Below are 22,629 nucleotides of genomic sequence, written 5' to 3'. Positions count from 1 at the left end.
AACACGATATATGTGGTATAAAACCCTTAAAAACACAACAACAAACACATAAGGTCATTGTTCTGAACCGTCAAAACGGAGTGTTTGATTCTGAAAATATAACAAATGTTTTAATGTTATTTCAGTGTCTGACTTCCTGTCCCGCTTGATCTGCTCTGTAAATGATGCGCAAGGCTTTGACATCTGGCATAAATTGAAGCCTTGGGTATCTGCACAGGGATTCAGACTGACGGAGCTCAGACGCAGTGCAGTGTACCCAATGAGAAGTAAACTGACTCAAGTAAAAACAGCTCTGTTGGTGTGTCGGTTTCCTTGTTATTCAACATTTTTCAGGAGCCAATGGGTCACTGACACTGCGGCCATGTTTTATACAGTCTTTGATACAAATTGACGTTGAGAAAATAACAACGTACCTAAAACTGGACCTTGTGGAACGCCTTTTGTTACAGTTAAAAAGTTGGAAAGGAGCTCTGCATTTCAACAAGTTGTTGTAGACATCTCCTGGACCAATCACGTGCATTTTCATCAGCCAACACTCTGCAGGTATTAACAGAACAAAGTTGTTTTCACACATGCACTTGTAACACGCTGAAAATGCTTTTTCATATTTTCTTATTTTTTTCTCTCATTTTGTTATATCAGTGTGTCTAGCTAAACTAATTTAATTTCCAGAAGTATTTAAGTCAGTTTATATTTCTAAGATCATTAGCAAAAGAAAACAAAGTTATAAACAGTAAATACTGTGTGTGTTATATACCTTTAAAGATTAAGAGACTGGCCCTTTAAGGGAGGCTCAATGAAGAAGATACAGAAGTGTGTAGGCTGAAAAACGAAGCTGTGGGCATTTCTTTAATAAAAGTTGCTCAAAGTGAAGATTCTGACCGGTTCATTTCAAGGGTGCAACACACTGCTGAAAATCACAGACACATTTTAGGACAGTAGTACACCATATCATACTGTACACACATCACAAGAGAACTACGAGATCACGCGGGAGAAACACGTGCAACCAACAAGTTGCTTTGTCTTTCTGAGGATGATTTGATGTCCATTTGGTGCCTGTTTTGATGTAATGTTGATAAAGTGATGAAAAATAGGATTGTGATTCTGTATATTATGTTTTATTTTGAAATTGAGGCACATAGGGGCGTTTCCTTGTCTGACTTCCTGTCTGGGCTGTTACAGTTCATGCTGTCCAGCTTGATGCATGCTCCAAAGACGGACCGCAGCGCTCGCTGTGGAAACACAATCATTGACTAGAGTGGCGGCGAACAGCGGCTTAGTGCGCGGCGCTGACGGACCGCGATGTGCACAGAGTGAATTGGGGGTAACAGGAAAACTTTAGATTTTCTTTCAACTTTCCTCACTCACCAGAGCGCGTTAGCTAATATTACAAAGTGGTGCATTCATTATTTCGACGTCTGTGATTGAACAGTTGTACTTTGACGTGTGTTAACACCAGAAACAAACACTATTTGCCTCATTGTGATTTGAATCTATCAGTCATCAATGCAAAGCACCACACTTCCATTTGTCCACCAACAGATATCCCTACAGAGTATGTGTTTTTCCTTTTAAGCTTTCATTTGAAAGAATTCTAACAGATGACTCTATTTTCCCTGAACACAATGTCCAGTTTATATTCATAAGGTGTAGGAGTGTCTGGAGGAATGAGCACTGTAGCTTTTGCAGTTAAGAGCTTTGCTGATATGAAAAGTTCTGCCATCATGTTTCCTTTTGTCAACTCACTGACCTGCACTCCCACTTTATTCCTGCTTTCACAGTCAAATTGTAGATGACACACAAAGACGGTTGTTTTCGTCTTTGACTTTGGTGATAAAACACTGAACCAGCTGTGTGAAAAAAATGAGAGCGAGAGAGCGAGAGGTCGTGACCATGACAGACCTCTCCCATTTATGACAGCCATAAACTTTCATTTGAGAAAATAAAGAAACATGCTGGAAAAGATACCACCTCTGAATCATATTCTGCCGCACAAAAATACACCGTATTATTGTTCCCAGTGAGTATGGGAGTTCATCTCTGCTTCACAAGACGATCTGATTCGAGTCTTGATACATAGGCTGCAAAGTCTTGACAGACAGTAAACATAGTTAAACTGACAGTCGAGCTTTTTGCTTAATCCAAACGTTACTTTTTTTATGTGCAAAGTCAGCCTACTTCTAAGAGCCCGGAAGACGGGTAGAGATTTCACTGCAGCCTGTGCACAGTGTAGCTTGAAATTATTATGCATTACTCCAAATTTAAAAGTCAAATGTGACAAAGGAAAATCAGTGGGCTCCCGAATTAAGAAGCTAAATGCCAAAAAATTTTAAAAGTATGGCACTAAAAAAGAATCTGTTGCGGGGTAATTTTTGGGGGTCCAGAGACACATTTGACAATCCAGCAGCTAATCCCCCTGGATTAGTGAAGGTATTCATATTCATATTCATCCACGCAGAAACCTTCAGGACTTCTGAGGGTGTTCATTCTGAGAGCTGTGGAGCTCCAAAGCAGGGCCGGGGGGGCCTCGTGGAGGTGGGAGAACCCGTGTCTAAAGGGGCTGTGAGACTCGACCTCTTTGTCTCAGGGCGCTGCATTCGCTGTCAACATCTCCCTCATGCTCCCAATGCTCTAAATGCATGAGGAGAATTTAATTACAGACTATAGACTGAACACACACACACACACACACACACACACACACACACACAAATGCACAGACACAGAGTGAGCAGCCGCGGCATTCCTGCACCCGATGACCTCTCCTAAAGGCGGCTGACTGAAGTTAGGTTTTCGGAAGTGGAGGGGGGGGGGGGGGGGGGGGAGTAGGGTTTGGGTTGAAAGAGTCCACAGAGCGATGGCCTTCCCGCTCAGCACTCACACTGTGGACAAACAGTGTGTTCTTGTGTCAGGAAGCATAATTAGGCTTAATAAGAGCAGCATGTGAAACGTCTGCTGCTCCTCTGTGACACAGAGAGGAAGCAGCATGCAGAGGGAAGCCGCTCTGTGTGCAAACTCTCCAATCCCCGCTGATTGTGCAACATGTGAGGAATGTTATTGTTTGGCTTCAAATCCGTCCTGTCATGCATTTATTACTGCAGAGACATGGATAGGGCTGCCCAACCGTTTCATATTAGCCAGAACATTTAGAAAAGGGCAGCTTGATTTCGGCCAAAAACTTAATCATGAATATATTTTATCAATATTGATATCAAGATTATTAATTGTTATTAATTTGTTTGTTTATTGTAGAAACACATATATGCTGCAACTCACCTATTACAGGGGCTGGGACAAAAAAAAACTGCCTAGGCGTTTTTTGACCCCTGACCCCCACAGTTTCCACAGTTCCTCAGTATCCATACTCAGGCCAAACGACGTGAGAATTATCAAAGAAAAACATCTAGTGTTCTGTATTAATCCTCATCTAAGAATGTGATTTATTTCAGTGGTTCTCAACTGGTGTAGCCTCAGGATCCACCACAAACTGCTTCTTGACAAATCGCGACCCAAATTGATGATATTTTTCAACCAATCAGACGGTACAAAACATGTGACACTGAGCAATGAAATGGAACAAAATAAATGTTTAAAATAAATGTATAGACTTTGATACAGTTTTCTTTTCCAGGCACACATTCTCGACCCACTGAGAAACAGTTCTGGGACCCACTTTTGGCTCCCGACCCACCAGTTGAGAACCACTTTTTTATTTAATGATAATTCATAAGTTAGCTTAATATGACAGCTTTAGTAACACGGTGTAGGTAAACATCAAGCTAAGCTTTTATTTTGTAATTTATACTGTCTCATGGCAGTGGTTCCCAGCTTTTTTTTGTTTTACTTGTATGTAAGAAAAGCTGAGTGGATATTACTTTGGACTCGTCAGCTGAGCTGTCCTTCTTTTACATCACTGAGACTACAGGGAGACACTGCTGTTTCATTTCCCTTTCCTTCACTCCTCCTAGCACTGTCTGTTGACCCCTAACAGGGTCAGCACCCCCACTTTGAAAAACACAGGTATAGACTATCCAGTAAGTGTGTTAGGATTTTAGTAGAAATGTGCAAATCTTGTTTTGACAACCTCAGAGCAGACAAAGCCAGACAAAGCCTTTAACCCCCCTGAGATCTATGGCGCCCAAAGCTAAACTGATGCTTTCCTCCAGACCCAAAGCTCGAGACCCAAATGAGGTCACTAGAAACAAACAATGGTGAGATTGATAGAATATACATATTTAGGCATACAGATAAACGTACAGTTCACACTCGTGAAGTGCATGATTTTTTATTTTACACTGTTTTCACCCCAGAAGACATGGAGCAAAGAGGATGTGAGTACAAGACACGTTCTGTAGGCGGCAAAAATACAGAGAATATCATACATTTGGACGTCAACAGCGCCTTTCTGAAAACGATTCTCAGCTGAAGCCCTCGGAGCAGCCGCAAAAAAATGCGTTGTGCTCGGAAAAAAGACACTGGGCGCCACGTTTTTTTCTCCAGACGGCCGCTTCCTACTGCAAACGCTCTCTCCTCATTACAAACCATTGAACAAAGACGCTGGCGCTCAGAAAAAAAAACTTGGCAGTTTTCTGGTCCTATCTTACACCATGGTGCAAAGACTGTTGTTGTAAAGTGCAGGAATTATTTGTTTCTCCCCTGAGACAGTTGAAATTGTGTTATTATCAAATGATCTTGTGCCCACGTTAATGCCCGTAACCATGAGCAACCAAAAACTGGTCCAAAGATTGAAGTCAATGGCGTTGTGTTTGGAGGGCACAAAGTGAGACGTAAAAAAAAAAGACAGGACATGCAGCCGTATTCACAGTGTGAGTTTTTAAATATTATCAACACAGAGCCATTGTCCACGTGGACTCTTAATCTCTCTTTCACACATTTGATTTGCAAAGGTTCTCAGAAAGCTGCTGTTTTTAACAAAACGTTGATTTCTGATACCAGTGTTATAGTTTCATATGACTTTGTGCTTCAGGTCACTTTTCCCTTATAAGGCACTGAGGTTGTTGTGTTTCACCTGCTGGTTACCACATAAAGGATTCACCATGGTAAATATGCTATGTATATAATATATATATAATTATATGGTATATAAGACATTTTTATCTTCATTTATTAATTTCTGTTTTTTTAGCAGCAAGAGGACGAAAAGTACTTCATGGTGGAGATTTGTTAACTGATTCATTCACAAAGTTTGGCTCTAGTTGACCTGCTGTTTAGTAACAATGGATGACTTGTCTTGAGCTGATGTTGATTTATCAGATGGACGTTGGTGTGTTTTCAGTCCCAGTCGTCTGCTGCCATAATCTCTCAGACTGAGCTTTATATTTCTAACCAGGGGAGTCATGAAGATCCAGTTTGCTTGTCTGCTGCTGATTCTGCCGAGGTGCACTCTGGTCAGATTAAATTTGATACATTTTCAATTAGCGTATCACTGAGAGAAGATGAATGTCTTCAAGGTGGGGGTGGGGGGTCCAGTTGCAGAATAATTAAATGGTTTGAGTCACTTTATCTTATTGATTAATGTGTTGAACTCAACCTGATGAGGTCTTCTCTTCCACTTGGATGTGGTATGTAAGTCCACTAGCTGTTACTGTTTCCTGAAACTGGGAGGCTTTCCAGTTTCCAAATTGTTGAAAGTCAGTGCTATCAATATGATGATTTCATCTTATTCAATCATATTATGCTCAAAGTATCACAAACATGATACAGTCTAAACAAAATGGTTCATTTGTCCCTACGGCTCAGATTTCTTTGAGATGGAACGAAGTAGAAACATGAAACTTAACGTCAACATTATAATAAAATTATGTGCATTGGCTTCCCAAGAAATACACTAACAATTGTAATTGTTACACTGTAATTATGAAACAAATCTACATTTTTAAAGGCTACTCCCCCCTTACAGCGTTATGCGGATTGACTTTATATTTGACACACACGACCAGCTCATTCAAAGTCCAGAATGATGGATTCTCCACCATTTTCACTTTGTTGCCCCATCAAACGAATGAGCTGAGACAGAAATATCAGAAATGCAATGTTTTCCTGTTAACTTTTGTTTCTTATTGATGAACCCCACCTAATAATGTTCTGTACTTTAACATATAATCAGAAGAGTACACATTGTCTGTTGTCACAGCATCACACAGATGAGGTATTAAAACTGATAATGGCTTCACTGAAAGCAACAACAACAAAAGAAGAAGACTGCATGTTAAAGTGTTGGTGTGGTGGTGATGAATTCACAGAGAAGAAGTTGGCAGTGAGTAACAGTCATGTTTAAACTCACCACTTATACATTACTTTAATTTGTATAAATCCATTCACCAGATTAGAAATGTAGGAATTAAATGCAGGAATTTGGCTGCAGTGGCATGTCCAGAGGGGGGACCAGGGGTGGCATTGCCCCCCTTAAAATGTGTTTGGCCACCCCTGATTGGACCCTGATGTAATCTAAATCTTTTAGTTATTTAGTGGTGTAATGGGGAACATAATCAGTGTTTCTCCAGTGCTCTTCGCTTCAGTTTTCGGGGACTGTAAGCTGAGCTGCAGCCTAATTCAGCTCACTAGCAGACACAAAGCCCTCAACCACCAACCAATTATTAGATTATACATCACTTTAATTTTAATAGAAGAGAGAAATGAGCTACAGAGATCAAAACTGGTTTTTCTTCTTCTACCAGGCTGTAAACATGTTTTGTTGAGTCAGTTTTAGACGTCTCAGGGAACTGCAGTTTTTTTAAATAATACTGACATTATTAGGTTAGTAATGTAGTCTCACTGCGAGGAGGTTCCTGGTTGGTATCCCCCGTCAGATAACATGAGTTTTTTATGTTTTCACTGTGCATGCGTCAGTTATCTCTGGGTAATCCGGCTTCCTCCCACAGTCTAAAGACATGCTCGTTTAATTGCTCGGTTAATTATCCACATGTGTGAAGGTGAGTGTGGCTGCTCGTCTGTCTCTATAGAGACTGCAGGGCTGCAGCAGAGCAGCTTCAAGTGGCAACTGTAGAGTTTCATTTTGAAAAAACATCTTTCGCTCAAACAGATTTTTTTCTGTGAAAGGAGTAAAATCCTGGAACTCACTACCGGATCATGTTTAGCTGTTTGTACAAAGGCTAAGTTTGAATCTTATCTGTATCCTAGTGTTCCCAGTTTACTCTTTCTTTCTCTTTTTTAACTGTTTTTATTTTTTATCTACACAAAAGCCCTTCTAGGGACAAGTGTTGCACTATGATACTTGCATTGGATTGCTGTTTTCAGTTTGTCTATGTATATTGTATCTGTCTCTATCAAATAAACCATAAATTAATAATAATTAATATGTCAGTCCTGTGAGTGACTGGCGACCAGTCCAGGGTGTAACCCCGCCTCTCGCCTGATTGACAGCTGGGATCAGCTCCAGCTTCCTGCGACCCTGAACAGGTAAGCAGTATAGATAATGGATGGATGGAAGGACTGACATTATCTAATAATGTTGATGCTTTTCTCTACCATTCAAAGAGAGAAAGTTACCAAATACCTGTGTCTTAAGTTTAGTTGAGACATTTTGACCGAAAGTATACGCCTGTTTTAAAAGTCTCCCTTCTCATCTTTAAATACTGTGTGCCATATTTTCTCACATTCTTCGCCTGACGGTGGTGTTGTTTTGATGTCAGCAGCGACATCTCAAATTGTGGTTTCGAAGCGTGCAGCAGCACAGGGAGCTGCTCTTTGAATGTCGCTCAGTGAAGGGGGCTGTCTGTGTTACTGTGATAATTCATAATTACATGCAAACTCCCTGGGGGGAGTTTTATACATAAGGAATTAAAACATCTCCAGTGAGTGTTCGCTTGTCCAAAAAAGGATGTGAGCTTCCTCCAGAACAAAACGCTGCCTCCCTCACACTGCTGATGTTTAAGCTGTGCAGCGTTCTCCGGCTTACCTCCCTCCCACCACCTCGCTTCACTCATTTAACATAATCATTTGCATTTCTGTTTGTTTGCTTCGGTCTGGAAACCTGAATATTCCCCCCAAACATCCCTTGTTTTCTTAATTGTTTTGACCCTTCATATTAAAGTGCTTTTGTTTGTGAAAGTGCACAAACAAAAGAGAAAGTGACACATTGAAATGCAAAGAAAGCTGCTAGCAGCTTGTTGTTACACAGCCTAGACAGATGTTTCATTATCAATCAATTAATCAATCTTTATTTGTTTAAATCAAATTCATAACAAATGTTTTGTCAAGCAGGACGTCTGGAGCACCAGGACATTTCCCGGTGGCCCGATGTACAATTTGATCTGCCGTGAGCAGTCAATGTGAGCAGCAAGAATGAGTGAATAGAGCTTTCTGAATGCATGCATTAACATGTGCAAGTGTGCAGCAGTTGGTTTAGTGGGCTCGCCCTGCCTCTCTCCATCAGTGGTACAAACTTTTTTGCACAGAGGTGTGCTCGCCTATGATGAAGATGTTTCTCTCCACACACCGGTTGGTGTAATAAACGAAGGAAGAGTCTTTCATCTCTTTGGTGTAATCGTCAGCACTCATCTTCTCTTGGATAAGCATGTCCTGAAACATCAGCCAACCATAATGTATAGAGTGCACGGTAGCAGAAAGCAGCAGCAGCAGAACAAGCAAACTGGACCTTCATGATTCCCCTAGTTAGAAAGGAAATGAAAACCTCAGTCAGAGAGTTTATGGCGGCAGATGACTGGAACTATTGTCACTAAAAGACAGACCAGCTAGAGCCAAACAAATTAATCGGTCAACAAATCTTCACCATGACTCGACTTGATTTTCCTCTTGCTGCTGAAAAATAAGAGTCATTGAGTTAAAAAGTCTGTTTCTAAAATGATATATTCGGTCTGTTTTATGAAAAGCCTATACCTGGAAGTAAAACCTGCAAACTCTCGACAGACTCTGCGAATAAGTTTTTAAAAACAGACAGTTGAGCATGATGCTTTCATACAAATGATATTTTTTCATGTGCAGAGTCGGTTTACTTCTAATGACTCAGACGGCAGGTGTTCGTTCTGAGTCTGCCTTCTCACCGTATAAACAATAGGGCATGGTGCAGGTTTGGGAATCCCTGTTCTATAAAACATGTCGATTTTACTCAAACACAAACCAAAAAGCAGAGAAAACATATTTTTGGAGTCGTCTCTTTTTTTTGTGTAATTTTTGATTCAGACCTCACCTTCGAACAACACAATCCTGTTTCATCCACATGAGATCCATTTCCTAAATCAAACCCATTCTGCCCCCTGCTGACCTGGAGAAAGTTATTAATTCACTGATCTTCTCTCGTCTGGACTACCACAACCCCCCTCCCTCCCGGTGCCACACATGAATCACTCTCCCACCTCCAACTGGTCCAGAACGCAGCAGCTCGGCTTCTGATTGGTTTTTAACAGACAACATCACATCACATCACTCCTTTCCTCTTCTCCCTCCACTGGCTGCAGGTCACTTTAAGAACTGATTTGAAGATTTCACTGATCACTTTTAAAGTTCGTCTTGTTCTTGACCTGTATTTACATTTCTGTAACGCTGACCTCTTATGAGCCCTCTTGTGACCTCAGATCCTCAAGCGGGGCCCTTCTGTCCCAAAGTTGAGGCTCAAATCTAAAGGTGACCATCCTGTAAGGGCTCCTCTACTTTGGAACAACCTCCCTGACGAGCAGATTCAGTGACATCTTTTCAATCACTTCTTAAAACTCACTTTTACAGACTCGCTTTGATGTGATGTCTCTCATTTTAATTTGATCTCTTCCTATATTCATTTTATTGCTCTGTTGATGTAATCCTCTAACCTTCCTTTAGTGCTTTTAATTACCTTCTAAAGTATCCTTTTTATTTTCTGTGATCTGATGCTGTCTTCTTAGTCTTCTTCATTCATCTTATTGTTTTTATTAGTTTATTATTTCACTTCTTCAGCTTTATTTCTTTTATACTTTACCAGCCTTTTCAGGCCTTTTGTTTTTACTTTCATCTGCATTTATTGTTGTTGTATATTTTGCTTTTTTTCTTGTTGATCTTTTGCTTTTGCTTTTGCTTTTGTTTACTACTCTCTGTTTGGTACAGTGGCCAACTGGCCAAGGTCAACTGCTCAAATATTTCATAATTGCAACAAACATTTCACTGGATGCCAAAACCATTTCACGTTCTGCAGAAATATTCCAACATCTGTGGAGATGTGAATTAGAAATGAGTTCGCAGTAGCCGAAGAGAAATGTTTTTGATGTTTCATGGAGTATTTTTACATTTCTTGGAAATGCATTTACGTTTTATGAAATATTATTGCATTCTGTTAAATTTTTTGGCGTATGGTTAAAAGTGTTTTGCAATCATGAAGTATTAGTGGTAGTTGACCTTCAGGGCCACCACAGATGGTCTCACTATTGATGCTTAATTAGTTATATTCCCTTCTTCATAGTTCTTCATAGTACTTTGTAAACATCTGTTTTAAAAAGTCCAATAGAAACAACGTTATTTCTTCTTCTTATGTTCTTCTTCTTATTATTATTATTATCAATATGATTCCGGAGCTGTAGCCTATTTATCAGAGATAATCGGCGTGTTTAAATGAGAAAGATGAGAAGTGTTGGTGTGGTTTGAAAAAAGACAATACATCACTGTTCTGAATTTGTTTTCCCTCTTCTGTCCGCAGCCTGTGAAAAATGCCTTGTGTCATCTTTCACCGTCATGTTCCCGCTGTGTGTGGACGGAGGGGAGGGAGGAGGGGTTGGGGCGGGGGGGATTTGCGCGAACAGCCAGCTGCGTGATTCACGAAGCTGCACTGCGCATATTCTGCTGAGCAACGCTCGCGCTTCCCGCCTTCACGTACGCAAAATCCCGCGCGGAGCTGACGATGTTGTGAATGAGGGGGGGATAGAGTGACGTCAGCGGCCGAATGTCAACAACGCAGCGACTGAGAGAGTAGAGAGAGAGGAGGCGGACCAGTCGAGTGAAACAAACAGCGGAGACGGAGCGGCACGCCGCGCGGGAGCACCACGCACACATTACGCACAGAAACACGCGCGCGCGCACACACACCGTACAATCACAGACCGAATTTTTTTTTTTTTTAAATCAGTGAGAATTAACCGAGCGGAGGAGAAGAAGAAGAAGAAGAAGAAGAAGAAGAAGAAGAAGAAGAAGAAGAAGAAGAAGAAGAAGAAGGGGATAAGTGATGTGTGTGCAGCCGGGAGGCTTTGAGGAAACGACAAAGCGAGTCATCATGTGAAAGAACTTAATGTGGGAAACGGACGCACGGGCTGGAATACGAGCAGAATAGAAAGTCAAAGGTGAGCTGGCATGCACCGTTTTCTTTCTCAAACCAACGCCTCGCTCTTATTTCTCTTTGTGTTTCTCAGTGTGTGTTGACGTTCTCATAACCGAGTTGTAAACTTGCGTAAGTGTCGCAGCGGTGCCGCGGTGGGCTTCTCCAGGCAGGCAGGCAGAACAGAACAGGGGAGTCCTCAGTGTTTGTGTGATATGTGGGAAAAAAAAAAAAAGTCGCAGATAGAAAAACACAGAATAAACCGCATGCATGAATCCTGAGAGCTCGGCGGTGAAGGGGTGTAAATGTGATTGGGTGTGAACGCGGGTTCAGGAGTGAAACTCAACTCTTTGTACCACATCCTGTTGTGCTTTGAGTCAACACTCCGTGTCCGTGTGCGCTCCCCGGTTCTCGGGTGTTTTGTTGCACATAGAGAGGGGGAGATGTGTCGGTGATCCCTGCGGAGGCATGCCGGGGCATAAATGCTCCGTAAAGAGCTGTCACCTGCAGCGTCACTTTACACACTCATTCAGCTGCACATGCATCAGATTCATATCGAGCTCAAGACAAAGCATGCTCTTATTTATAAATTAATATCGCTGATTTTTTGTTGTTTTTAAAAAAAATAGAAATCCAACCTTTTCCTATCTGTTAAGATTTAATCTCATATCTCATGACTGATTTGTTTTAAAAACAAATCGTGAAAATATTTGCTGTGTAAGGACGAGGTCTGTGTTGTTGGAATCACCTCATTGCAGCGCTCGACGGAGCTTTAACCGAAACAGAACCCTTATTTACATGTTTATTAACCATTTGTGTTTAAAAAAAAAAAAGATCGGGACTGCCTGAACGGTATAATGAATTTAAATAACACATGTATTAATAATCGTGTGGCGACTTGTTCTGAAAACAGCTGCGTCTTTACGCGCGGAGCGGTGGAGCGGTCCTGCATTGTCATGTGAAAGGGTGCTGCAGTGTAGTGGCTTAGTCAGTCCCTGTCACTCTTGTTATTGTGTAGCACTCAGTGAAAGGTGTAGTGGTGATTTATGCTGCCGTGCAAGATGAAGTAAAAGAAAAAAAGAAAGATGCGGGGGAAACACATTTTAGACATTAGATTTTTGTTTTAAAAAACAGACTGGCTGCACATATTTTATGACATTTAATGGAGCTTAGGTGTTAAAAATAATAATAAAAAAAATGCTTTGTACATTTTTTGCTGCTCTATTCTTGACAGAAAAGCAGGCACGTGTCCACAGTGTCCACGCAGAAGTGAGAAGGATGTATTTGCAGACCATTAAAGCAGAATAAACGGGTTTATTTCGGGATACTATTGTTTGATCGCCACGTGTGCGTTTGACTCATGCGGGAGCGGAGTGATGCTGCTGCTGCTGCTGCTGCCATTAATGCGGTGATACAGCAAATTGAGGAGCGGTGACTTCCAGCCTCTTTGTCTGTTTGTGCTGATGCAACGCGATGATGATGGCACTGAGGGGATCGCATCATCATCATCATCATCCTCCATTTCTCACAGGACGGAAACGCAGCGCTGCGTTTACCGCTTTGAAAATGTAAAAACATTTGACTGCAGATGAGTCAGAGTGCGCGCAGAGGAGATGCTTTTATTTCTGTCATCGTTGTCAGAGTTAATAAAAAACAAATTGTCGCTCACTGACATCGCTCTGCTCGCACAAACACGTGCACGGCGGCAGCACTCATGCGTACTTTTACGCACAGAGCCTTTTGTTCTGTACAGTATAGCCCCGCTGCCTGCTTTTCCCATGCATGGCAATCCTCTGCTTATTGTGAGGAGGGGGTTGAGGAGGCGGAGGAGGAGGAGGGGTGTCCAAAACTGTAAACCCCACAGTGACTCAGTCAGGCTTAAATGCCATTTCATCCAATCTGCCAGGCTTTGTCTCTGCTGCTCCTCTCACTCTGTCAACTCACATATCGGGCATGTTTACTCTCTGCATCGGGATTCTTTGTCTCTTTGTCCATCCGTGTATGGAAGGAAACAAATATATAACATGGCAATCTTGACACTGATAGCAAACACTCTCCAGTCATTGTAAAAAGTAGTGATTTTTGCAGTTTGAAATGTCATTTTTGTGTATTTTGTGTTGCTGGAATTCTCGGAATTTGAACGAATATTTGGAATTTCTGAATGCAGCATCTTTGTGCATCCAGAAAAAAAAACCTGCTCATTGTTTCAGACTTTTTCAACCGCCCAATTCTTCTTTTAAGAGGAAAAAAATCAAGCGAATAAGCACAAATTTCAGGCTTTTTTAAGTGCTGGGGGAACCTGAGGAAGCTACAGGCTAAACACAGATTATTGATTTATTTTTCATGGTATGTTCCTGCAACCATGCGCACCTGAGAAGGTATAGGCTGTGCACTGGGTACCCTGTTGGCCATTTAGATCAACCTTTAATCATATTTGAGGAATCATTGAGGGGCAACCTTCACTTATGATATCTAGTCAGTTAGAGAAGAAATTAAAAGACAATTAACCTTAAAAAAAAGAAAACAGAAGACAGATTGATTTAAGGACATTTGAGTGAAAACAATTAGTCAAATGCATAAAAAGCAGATAAACTCAGGTGTGCAAGATAAAGCGTCAAATGTACTGAAAGAGATACAAATCCAATAATTACACTGTTTAAGAAGAATACATTAAAAAGTACACTTGTGTGAAACAGTTTCAGACTTAGGTTAAGAGGTTTAAAACCAATTTTTTAATGTCCAAAAGTGCATTCATGCAAAGCAGATACTGTCATTTGTTCCAGGATTCAGCTGCTGATTAGCAAAAAGCTGACTTTCACCGTTCTGACACGACTCATGTCAGTGTCTGTAAGGCTTGCAGGTGCATCTCAGTGAAGTCCCTTCACAAAGATAAAGTGGGACAAAATGACTGTTATTATATAACAAGGCCATCGTCTCTGCAGTGGAGTTTGTCTTGGGAACGTCTCTCTCTCTGTCTGAGCGGTTCTGTCAGGGGGGATCTCCACATAATGAGTCCCTCAGGGTTCCCCGGCCACAGCTGAAGTCCCACACGGCAACAGGATCCCTTCATGTGACCCCGCCGGTCCCACCATTCATGCTTTTTTTTTTTTTTTTTGAACTGTACCGTCCCAGGCTCAAGACACTCCTGCTCCAGGTTTCGTCTGAACCCCTGCGTCATTATATTTTCTGCTGCTGAAGTTGCCATCGAGCTAATTAAGATGCTGATCAGAGAAGAAGCTGCTCATGCTCAGAAAGTAACCAGGCACTTATGGGTTAATGATTCATGAAATTGCACTTGGAGGAGGATGTGATGGAGCGATGTCTGTGTGTGATTTCAGACATATGAGCTGCAGTGTTTTTGATTCTTTCAAAAGTGAGGTTTAACCCCCCCCCCCTTGCGTCATTAAAGGATTGTTTGCATCACTGAGGATATTTGAGTAACCCCCACTAGCTCAGCCCAACATCCCTTAGCCTCAGCCTCGGCCAGGAAAAGGAGAAGAAAACATGTTCCCATAGCTCTCCCACGTCAGCACAAAGGCATGTTTGACTGGGCCGCTGCCAGTGTGAGGCGTAGATGGAGCAGCTCTGCTGGGAGAAATCTAAGATCCTGCACTTTACACTCAGAGCTATTGTTCCCCCCCCCCCCCTTTCTCTCTCTCTCTCTCTCTCTCTCTTCCTTCTGTCATATCATGGCTGCTCGTCCCTCTCCTCCTGCCGTTCAGGGCAGCGATGTGCACTGGCATTATGGCCAGGCGTGTGAAATCAGATTGCATTATCCTGCCAGCTCCCGTCAGTCTGCGGTTGCAGAGTCAGAGCTTGTCTGTGTGTTTTGCTGCTCCTGTGCCAAGAAGCCTTCAAGTCCAAAGCACCACAGGCACTTTTCTGAGCGCTCTGTTTTGGTTTGTTTTGTTTTTTTTCCTTCCCGTGTTGCCTGTTAGAAATTACAGAAACACGTAAATCACGCAGACAGTTGCGTCAAACATATTTGATGACCTCACAGACGGCGGGCCTCAGGCGCAGAGCTTCACCTCCTGAACTCTGCGTTAAAGCTTCTTTGGTAACCCCGTCCCCGTTGGTTCATCCATACCATAAGACGCAAAGCATGTCGAGCTAATGAAATGATGCACATCTGGTCCTAATAGCTGTGGAATTAAAACACTTAAGAGGGGACGGGAGAGGGAAGCGGTTTGAAACGGTTTTAGAAGAATGAGTGTGTAGAGCAGCGTTCAGTGAAGGAAGAGAAAACATTTAGCACAGTGTAATGACCTGTTTGTATTGGATTAGTGCAGCACTACTACTACAACTACTGGCAGCAGGGGATTGCAGAGGTCTGTTTAAACTCAGTGTAGACGAGCTGCTGCTACATTTAGTTAGCTTACAGCCGGTGAGCTGCAGGAGCTGCTCCTCTCCAGTCTCCAGGATTTAACACTATATGGAAGACAGTTAAAGAGCTACTTGTACACAAGTTTAAAAAAAAAAAAGAATTCAACATGGTCTCCTCTAGCTCTGCAAGTAAAATTGAAGTGGATTGGACTCATCCCCTATAGGAGGAGTTAATCCCAGAGGGAGCATTGGAAATGGCTAATCTGAGCCATTTTTTAAACTAAAATTTCAAAATGGTCCTGTTAGTGATATGGGTCCAAGAGGCTTTATTGTAGAGAAAAACAATGCACACATGCCTGTTTAATTTTATAATCCCATGTTGAACATGCTGCAGGGGCTGCATTTTTTAAAAATGTTGTAGGGGGCACCACTGAGCCATTTTGTAACACTACCACGATCTCCATGGCGGGCTTTAACCTGGAGGTCGAATAGCATGAAGGCATAGCAGAGCAGAAGTGGCGTTTGCATTGAGATATCACCATACGCTATAGGGAGAGCGTGCATAGCATTGGAACGGAAAGCAGAGAGCATGTATGAAATGTACGACACATATAAGCATCACTTTACAGTTTGCTCAACTGTAACAGTATCTCAACTGTCCTGTGCATGTAAACATACTGAGTGTGTGTTGATTGTGAAACAATGACTGTTAAGTTGGTAAAAACGTCTGTGAAACTTCAGCATGTGTTACGGGTGTTTTTTCTGCACACACACACACACACACACACACACATACACACACACACACACACACACACACACACACACACACACACACACTCTCAGAGCTGTGTATCAGACACAGGCATGCTTTGACTCGGCTCGTTGTTTTGAATTCCCCTGACTTGTGTGTGGTCTTTCTTCTTCTATTATTATTCCGGGCGTCAGAGAACGTGAATGACGTGTGCGCTGCAGTTTTCTCTCTCCCCGGCGTGAGCCCACCGCAGGAAAATGGCCGCCAAAGAGTCGCATCACATGCTTTCAGCGCGTCTAGATATTCACCTTGGTAACAGTAACGGAGCCATTATCACGGCATGCGGACTCGGCCTGATTCCTCTGTATTATCCACGCTGTATTTCCTGGAGGGGTTACGGGGGTTATTCATAGTCAACACTGTTGTCTGTGTGGTCCCCTGAGCCCGCCCGCCCCCCTTCTGCCGCTGTAGAAACGATATGCATACCATAACACATTAGAGCAGTTTGCTGTGAAAGCAGGCGGTGTGTCTCAGGGGTGAGGGCCTCCTCTGGTGTTTCAGCTCCTCCTGAGGATCTTTGAAAACACATAAAAAGCTGATTTTAAGGCTTTTTTCGCCTGTCAGCAGTTTTCTCTCTTCACAGCTGCTGAGTCACAAATAATGCCGGAGCTCTCACCAGGGCTGTCACGATATCAGAATATTAAGCTGTAAACGATTCAAGAAAATCAAACAACATCCACACCTGATATTACAGCGATTAAAATAGAAGTTCTAATCACCCAATATTGGGTCATTTCTTGCTTTAAACTGCCAATCATGCAGACAATCTGGGCCTATATACACAGGCTATACAGAGGCTGTGATCCTACAAGCCTGCAGCCTGGATTCGGGTCCGATCTGTGGCTCCTTTCCCTCCTTGTCTCTCCCGATTTCTGACTCTGCCCGCTGTCCTATCTCTGGGTATTGGAATTAAAAAGCACAAAAAATAAACCTGCAGACAAACTCTTGCACTCTGTCTAAATCTTACAGATATGTTTGCAACATATTATTGGTGTTGAGTAAAAGGATAGTTTTCTCTTTTTACCTTAAAATTCTGAAGTTAGACTGAGAAAAGGAGAATCTTTTTGTAGTAAATCTAACAAGCTTGCACCTTGAGCACACCGTAAATGCTTCAATAAAGTCTACCTGACAGAGTTTAAAGGTATAGGTTTTTGATCAGCAGTATTTTGTGTTTCCAGTCTGAAGACATCTTTGTGTCAGTTTGGACACGTTTTTCTCCACCCTCCTGCAGAACAATGCCGCTGTGTGCTTCTTCCTCTGAAGTTCGAGGTCACATCCTCGTATGTGACACCCTTTTGTTTTCCTCCCTGACATTACAGCGCACCCTGCAACAGTGAAGCGCTTGCCTGTCTTCATGCAATCACCAGAGTCTTTCTGCCCGTGGCTGAATTATTACAGTTAAACTCATTAAAAGTGTCTGAAAGTAAAAACCATGGCTGCTTTCAGTTTCTGTTTAACCCAGTGTGATTTCCAAGACCATCTTCTCGGAATTGAAAGCATTTTAACTTGGTCTTGTTTCGGTCTCAGACTGGGAGGACCCCAGATTTTAAATCAAGACCGGTTAAGACCACCACTGATCGGCTATTTGTCCACGTCATCACTGTGAGTAGAAGGAAAATGCCCCTTTCTAAAAGAACAAATAATCTCAATTCATTTCTAACTTGATTTGTATCCCCTGGTTACAGCCGCAACCTTCCCAGTGTTACGGTCTAAGTGAGCGGGCTTGCCCCCTGCACACAAGATGATGACTTTTCTTTGATATTTATGGTCTTGGTCTTGGTCTTGGTCTTGGTCTTGGTCTTATCTCAGAGCACTCTGGTCTCTGGTATGACGTGGTCTCGGTTAGTGTGGTCTTTTTCTACAACACTAGTTGTACTGTTACCTCATCTGCAGGTAATGAACTTTAATAATAAACTTTTATTACCCCCACATCTTTAATAAAACTTTCTCTTCTCTGATGAGAGTCACTGATGTTACTGACACTCATTTAAACCATGAGCTGTGAGGGACCAAACAAAGCTAGTTTCCATGTAGCTCCAGGTCTCTCTCTAAGTTTCCTGCAGAGGTGTTTTTTTTTTTTTGTTGTTCTCCCTGGCCTCTCTTTCCGTCCTCGGGGTTGATGGGAAATAGAAGTGGCATTGAGTCGGGCAAAGTGGAAGGAATTCAAACAATCAGAGTCGGGATGGTGAGATCATTGTTTAAGTGAAGGATGCAGAGTTTAGGATGCTGTGAAGCTGGAGGTGACAGCAGCTGCAAGAGAGGTCAGAAATCCTCCTGTGTGTGTGTGTGTGTGTGTGTGTGTGTGTGTGTGTGTGTGAGTGAGTGTGTGAGTGTGTGTGTGTGTGTGTGTGTGTGTGTGTGTGTGTGTGAGTGTGAGTGTGTGTGTGTGTGTGTGTGTGAGTGTGAGTGTGTGTGTGTGTGTGTGTGAGTGTGTGTGAGTGTGTGTGAGTGTGTGTGTGTGTGTGAGTGTGTGTGTGTGTGTGTGAGTGTGAGTGTGTGTGTGTGTGTGTGTGTGTGTGTGTGAGTGTGAGTGTGTGTGTGTGTGTGTATGAAGCTCTTACGTTTGTGTAAATAGAAAATGATAAACTGTTTCCTGGAGGTCGGAGTGAACAGCACGTTGTCTTTGAGGAACTATTGATCAGTGAATAAACAACATTTGATCTGTGGCTCGATCAGAAAAGCTTGTCATTGTATTCACATTGTTAAAGCTGCTTGATCATGAAACCCTGACAGTTTAAACCCTGAGGTGTCAGGGTTGATTCAATACCAGACTTTAATACCTAGATAAAATACTTATCAACTTAAATAACATTGATGGCTTTTTTGATACCACGGGACAAAAATGAAGAGGGCAAAGGCAACAAGTGTTTGTAAATCTCCTGTTTTTAATCATCAAAAATTGCTGGCATCCTCCTGCACAATGTCTAAATTGCAGAGAAATATTGGCAACACTTCAGTACAGAAATGTTGCTAATGCTCTGGTGCACTTTAGACAGTCTCTCTTTCTCAATTCAATTCAAATGAGATTTATTGGGTTGACAGATCATCACTCCATATTGCCAAAGCCAATATGTCCTGCAAATGATTATTCAAATAAATACAATATACAAACCTTATAAAATCAATCATTTTTATGGTGTAATTACTGAGAAACACATGGACTTTTACTTCTCTGGTAGCTCCTCCTCAGACAAAACGAAAAGAGAAATAAAAGAATAAGAGGAAATGAAAAGGTGAAGATTGAATCATTTGAACACACATGGCATCAAAAAGAATCAGCATATTCAAAATGTTGTCAACCTTTGTGTTTGTGGAGCTGCAGGTAGTTTAGGTTTCTGTCTGTCTCCTGTTTAAGGTTCCTGTTTTTCTGTAAGTTTTCTGCCGTAATGTCAGCATGATGTAGAAAAGTTCAAAAGTCAAGCCTCAGCGACGCATAGTGAGTTATGAAGCTCGCCAGCTTCTTCCATTTTTTAGACTCTGAACCAGAGCAGACTTTTGTTGTTTTAAATATCTCAAACCTTCTCCACTTTTTCTTTTTTTTCAGAATTCACAGTTTTCTCCTTCCCTCTCATCTCTTCTTAAAAGACACAGACGATTATTTTTACCTGAAAGTCTGTGTAAACAAAAATCAATCTTTCTATTGAAACTGCAGTTTGTGCTCTTAAAAAATGAGTTAAGTCTCTAAAATGAAGAAATGTCCAATGCCTAAAAAACAAATCTTTTCATGATTTGATTTAAAAAACGTGTTGTATGAATTTATCTGTCGGTGTAGGTTGAGCAATAATTAGTGTGATTTTAATTTTAAATAAAAAAAACCTTCAGTTTGTGCCGATCTTATGGAGATCTGAAGAATATTTGAACTTCAGTCTGAGTGATATTACCTGAAATAAAGAATAAATAAAACTAGTTTATCTGCTTTTGCAAATGTGCTTTTCATTTTCAGAACTGACATAATAATAAAAAAAAACCTCCATTGTATGCACCGTGTTTATATGCAGATAAAACTATATAAAAAACACATTTTCTTTACACATGGCAATAAAACAAATATTTAAATTAAATAAGTTAAATTATCTTCTGGAGAGTTTTTACACTTAGAATGATTTTTCATCAATTTGTACCTTCATTTGCCAAATTGCAAGAAAATCTTAAACCTTTTTTTTTTTTACAATAATGTGATTTTGTTTATACAATTATTAGTAATGTATTTGGTTGATTGGCCCGAAGAAGCTTTGAGCTTCATTTACAGATTTTATGGATACAAAAACACAACAGTAAAGACACTCAGCAACCGTTGCTATCACCGCATTAAAATAAATTCCACCACATCTTTGCAGAAACAAATTTTCCTGTTATTAAGAATCTGATTTTAAAGTTTAAAGTTATCAGCTGTCACTTGGACAGGATGTCAAACTCTGGTTTAATAAAACCAAAACTATATCTGCATGACGTTCCTCTGGAGGTTGGTTTGGGCGGACGACTTTTGAGTCACTTTACAGTAAATCGAATCTTCTCTGACGTCGAAGAAGTGGAGTGTAACAAAACAAAGTGTGTTCAGAGTGCGGTTTGGAGAAGTGCAGCAGAGGGGGGGAGAGGAGGGGTTTGAGGAGGAGGGGGCATCCTGTGAGACCAGCACAGGTGGTTGGGAGGGTTGTGGGGTGATGTGTTGGGAGGTGGAGGAGGCAGGCTGTGGGCGTGGAGGAGCAGTAATGTGCCCACTTCCTGCTCTCCAAGCCCCCGCACTCGCTGCTCTGTAAAGCAGTAAGCCTACAACGAGATCAGCAGGATTTGCCGGCGGTGGCATCCTGCCATGGTGCAGCAGGAGGCCATAGGTGGAGATCCTGCATGTGCACTCGAGTGGCCCACTGTGCCTCGTTCTCCTCCTCATCGTGTGTTTTATTTCTAATCATGCCACAGAGAAGGAACATTAACTCCACGGCAATGCACAGAAAACATAAAAAACTGTGAGGATGACGACGTTCTGGCTTCTGGGTTTTCCATTTGTTGCACACAGATGTTGGATGGAAAACATGAAAGACTAAGTGTTGGGTTGGATCCATGTATACAGCCCTTCCTGTGGGGGAGTAATGTGTACGATGGTTTAAGCTGATTTCATCCTGTAATTTTCCTGAAAGAGCCTATAAAACATAAAGCACACACACGTCCTCTCAGGCCGTGTTTACGTCGTACGGCTTGGAGCGGTTCTGCAGGTCAAACTCATTCTGTTCATAAGGAGCAACAGTGAACGCATAAATAGTTTTTCGTTGAGGCACAGCAATCTTTAAGAGGCTGATCAAGAGTGACTTTAGTTCTAATCAGTAGGAGTGTTTGAAGCAACAGGTGAAGGCTTAAACAGGCCAACGTGTCTTTGTGTTTCTGAGAACGAAACTCACAATCGGCAGAGCTGAAATCTGAAATATCTCTTAAAATGAGAGATCAGAGGTAGTTGGGCTTTTAGAAGCTCAACATACAGATATGAAACCACATGCTGCTCTAAGTCTCTGCACCATATTTAGTATTTATTTATTTGCACAGTAAGGGAAAAAAACATATTAAACAAATAACAAAATAGACAACACTCAGGGTAAGGCAGGCAGAAAACTCCATGAACCGTGTAGTTGATGTGCTCAGAAAAAACCCAATTGTTACCAGTTCTGTCAGGATTAGTACTGTAATGGTTCTCCGTGGGGATGGGTAAAGTTTGGGCTGAAAGAATGCTTCAACTTTGCTTTGTGTTTGATTCCTGGAACACAAGCAGCAGCCTTCTTCAGGGTGGAAGAGAAAGATTTTTTTGAAAAAGTCTGAAAGGCCACCACACTACAGTAAGGTCTTAACGACTGCTATGAGGATGGAGAAGACTCAGCCCTTTTTCAGGCTGTAGCTCACGTTTCCATCAGTTTCTGTAGACCTGCTCCAGTCCCAGAGTTTTAAAGATTGTAGGAAGGTAGCGAGCTGCTATCCAAAAGCTGCTATAGACATGCTGACGGTGGTGTAGTGCAGGGTATACACAGGTATACAGAGTATACTTATTTTCAGTCTCTATAGGGTGTGCCCACTTCTAAATCTCATCTGATTCACACCAATGATTGATTGACAATAATCAGTGTGCTGCAATTTTTCAGATGGTGAAGGATGACCCTCCCTACTCTGTCTCTTATTTACCTGTATGAACTAACTAAATATGCACGAGTAGTCTTACATGTAACTGTTCATA

General features: G+C 41.8%; 1 protein-coding gene across 2 annotated transcripts in view; it reads left to right on the top strand.

Annotated features, from left to right (window-relative positions):
* Positions 1–10,875: 10,875 nt before the first annotated feature.
* The window catches only part of bach2b (BTB and CNC homology 1, basic leucine zipper transcription factor 2b), a 104,187-nt gene continuing 92,433 nt past the window's right edge, over positions 10,876–22,629 (top strand). For both annotated transcript variants that reach the window (XM_061052668.1, XM_061052665.1), the window contains exon 1: positions 10,876–11,303. The gene's annotated coding sequence lies outside the window, so the exon portion shown is untranslated. The remainder of the gene's footprint in view (positions 11,304–22,629) is intronic.

Source organism: Labrus mixtus, chromosome 12 (genome assembly GCF_963584025.1).
Source record: "Labrus mixtus chromosome 12, fLabMix1.1, whole genome shotgun sequence".
NCBI lineage: Eukaryota > Metazoa > Chordata > Actinopteri > Labriformes > Labridae > Labrus > Labrus mixtus.
This window is presented reverse-complemented; position numbering and strand designations above follow the sequence as displayed.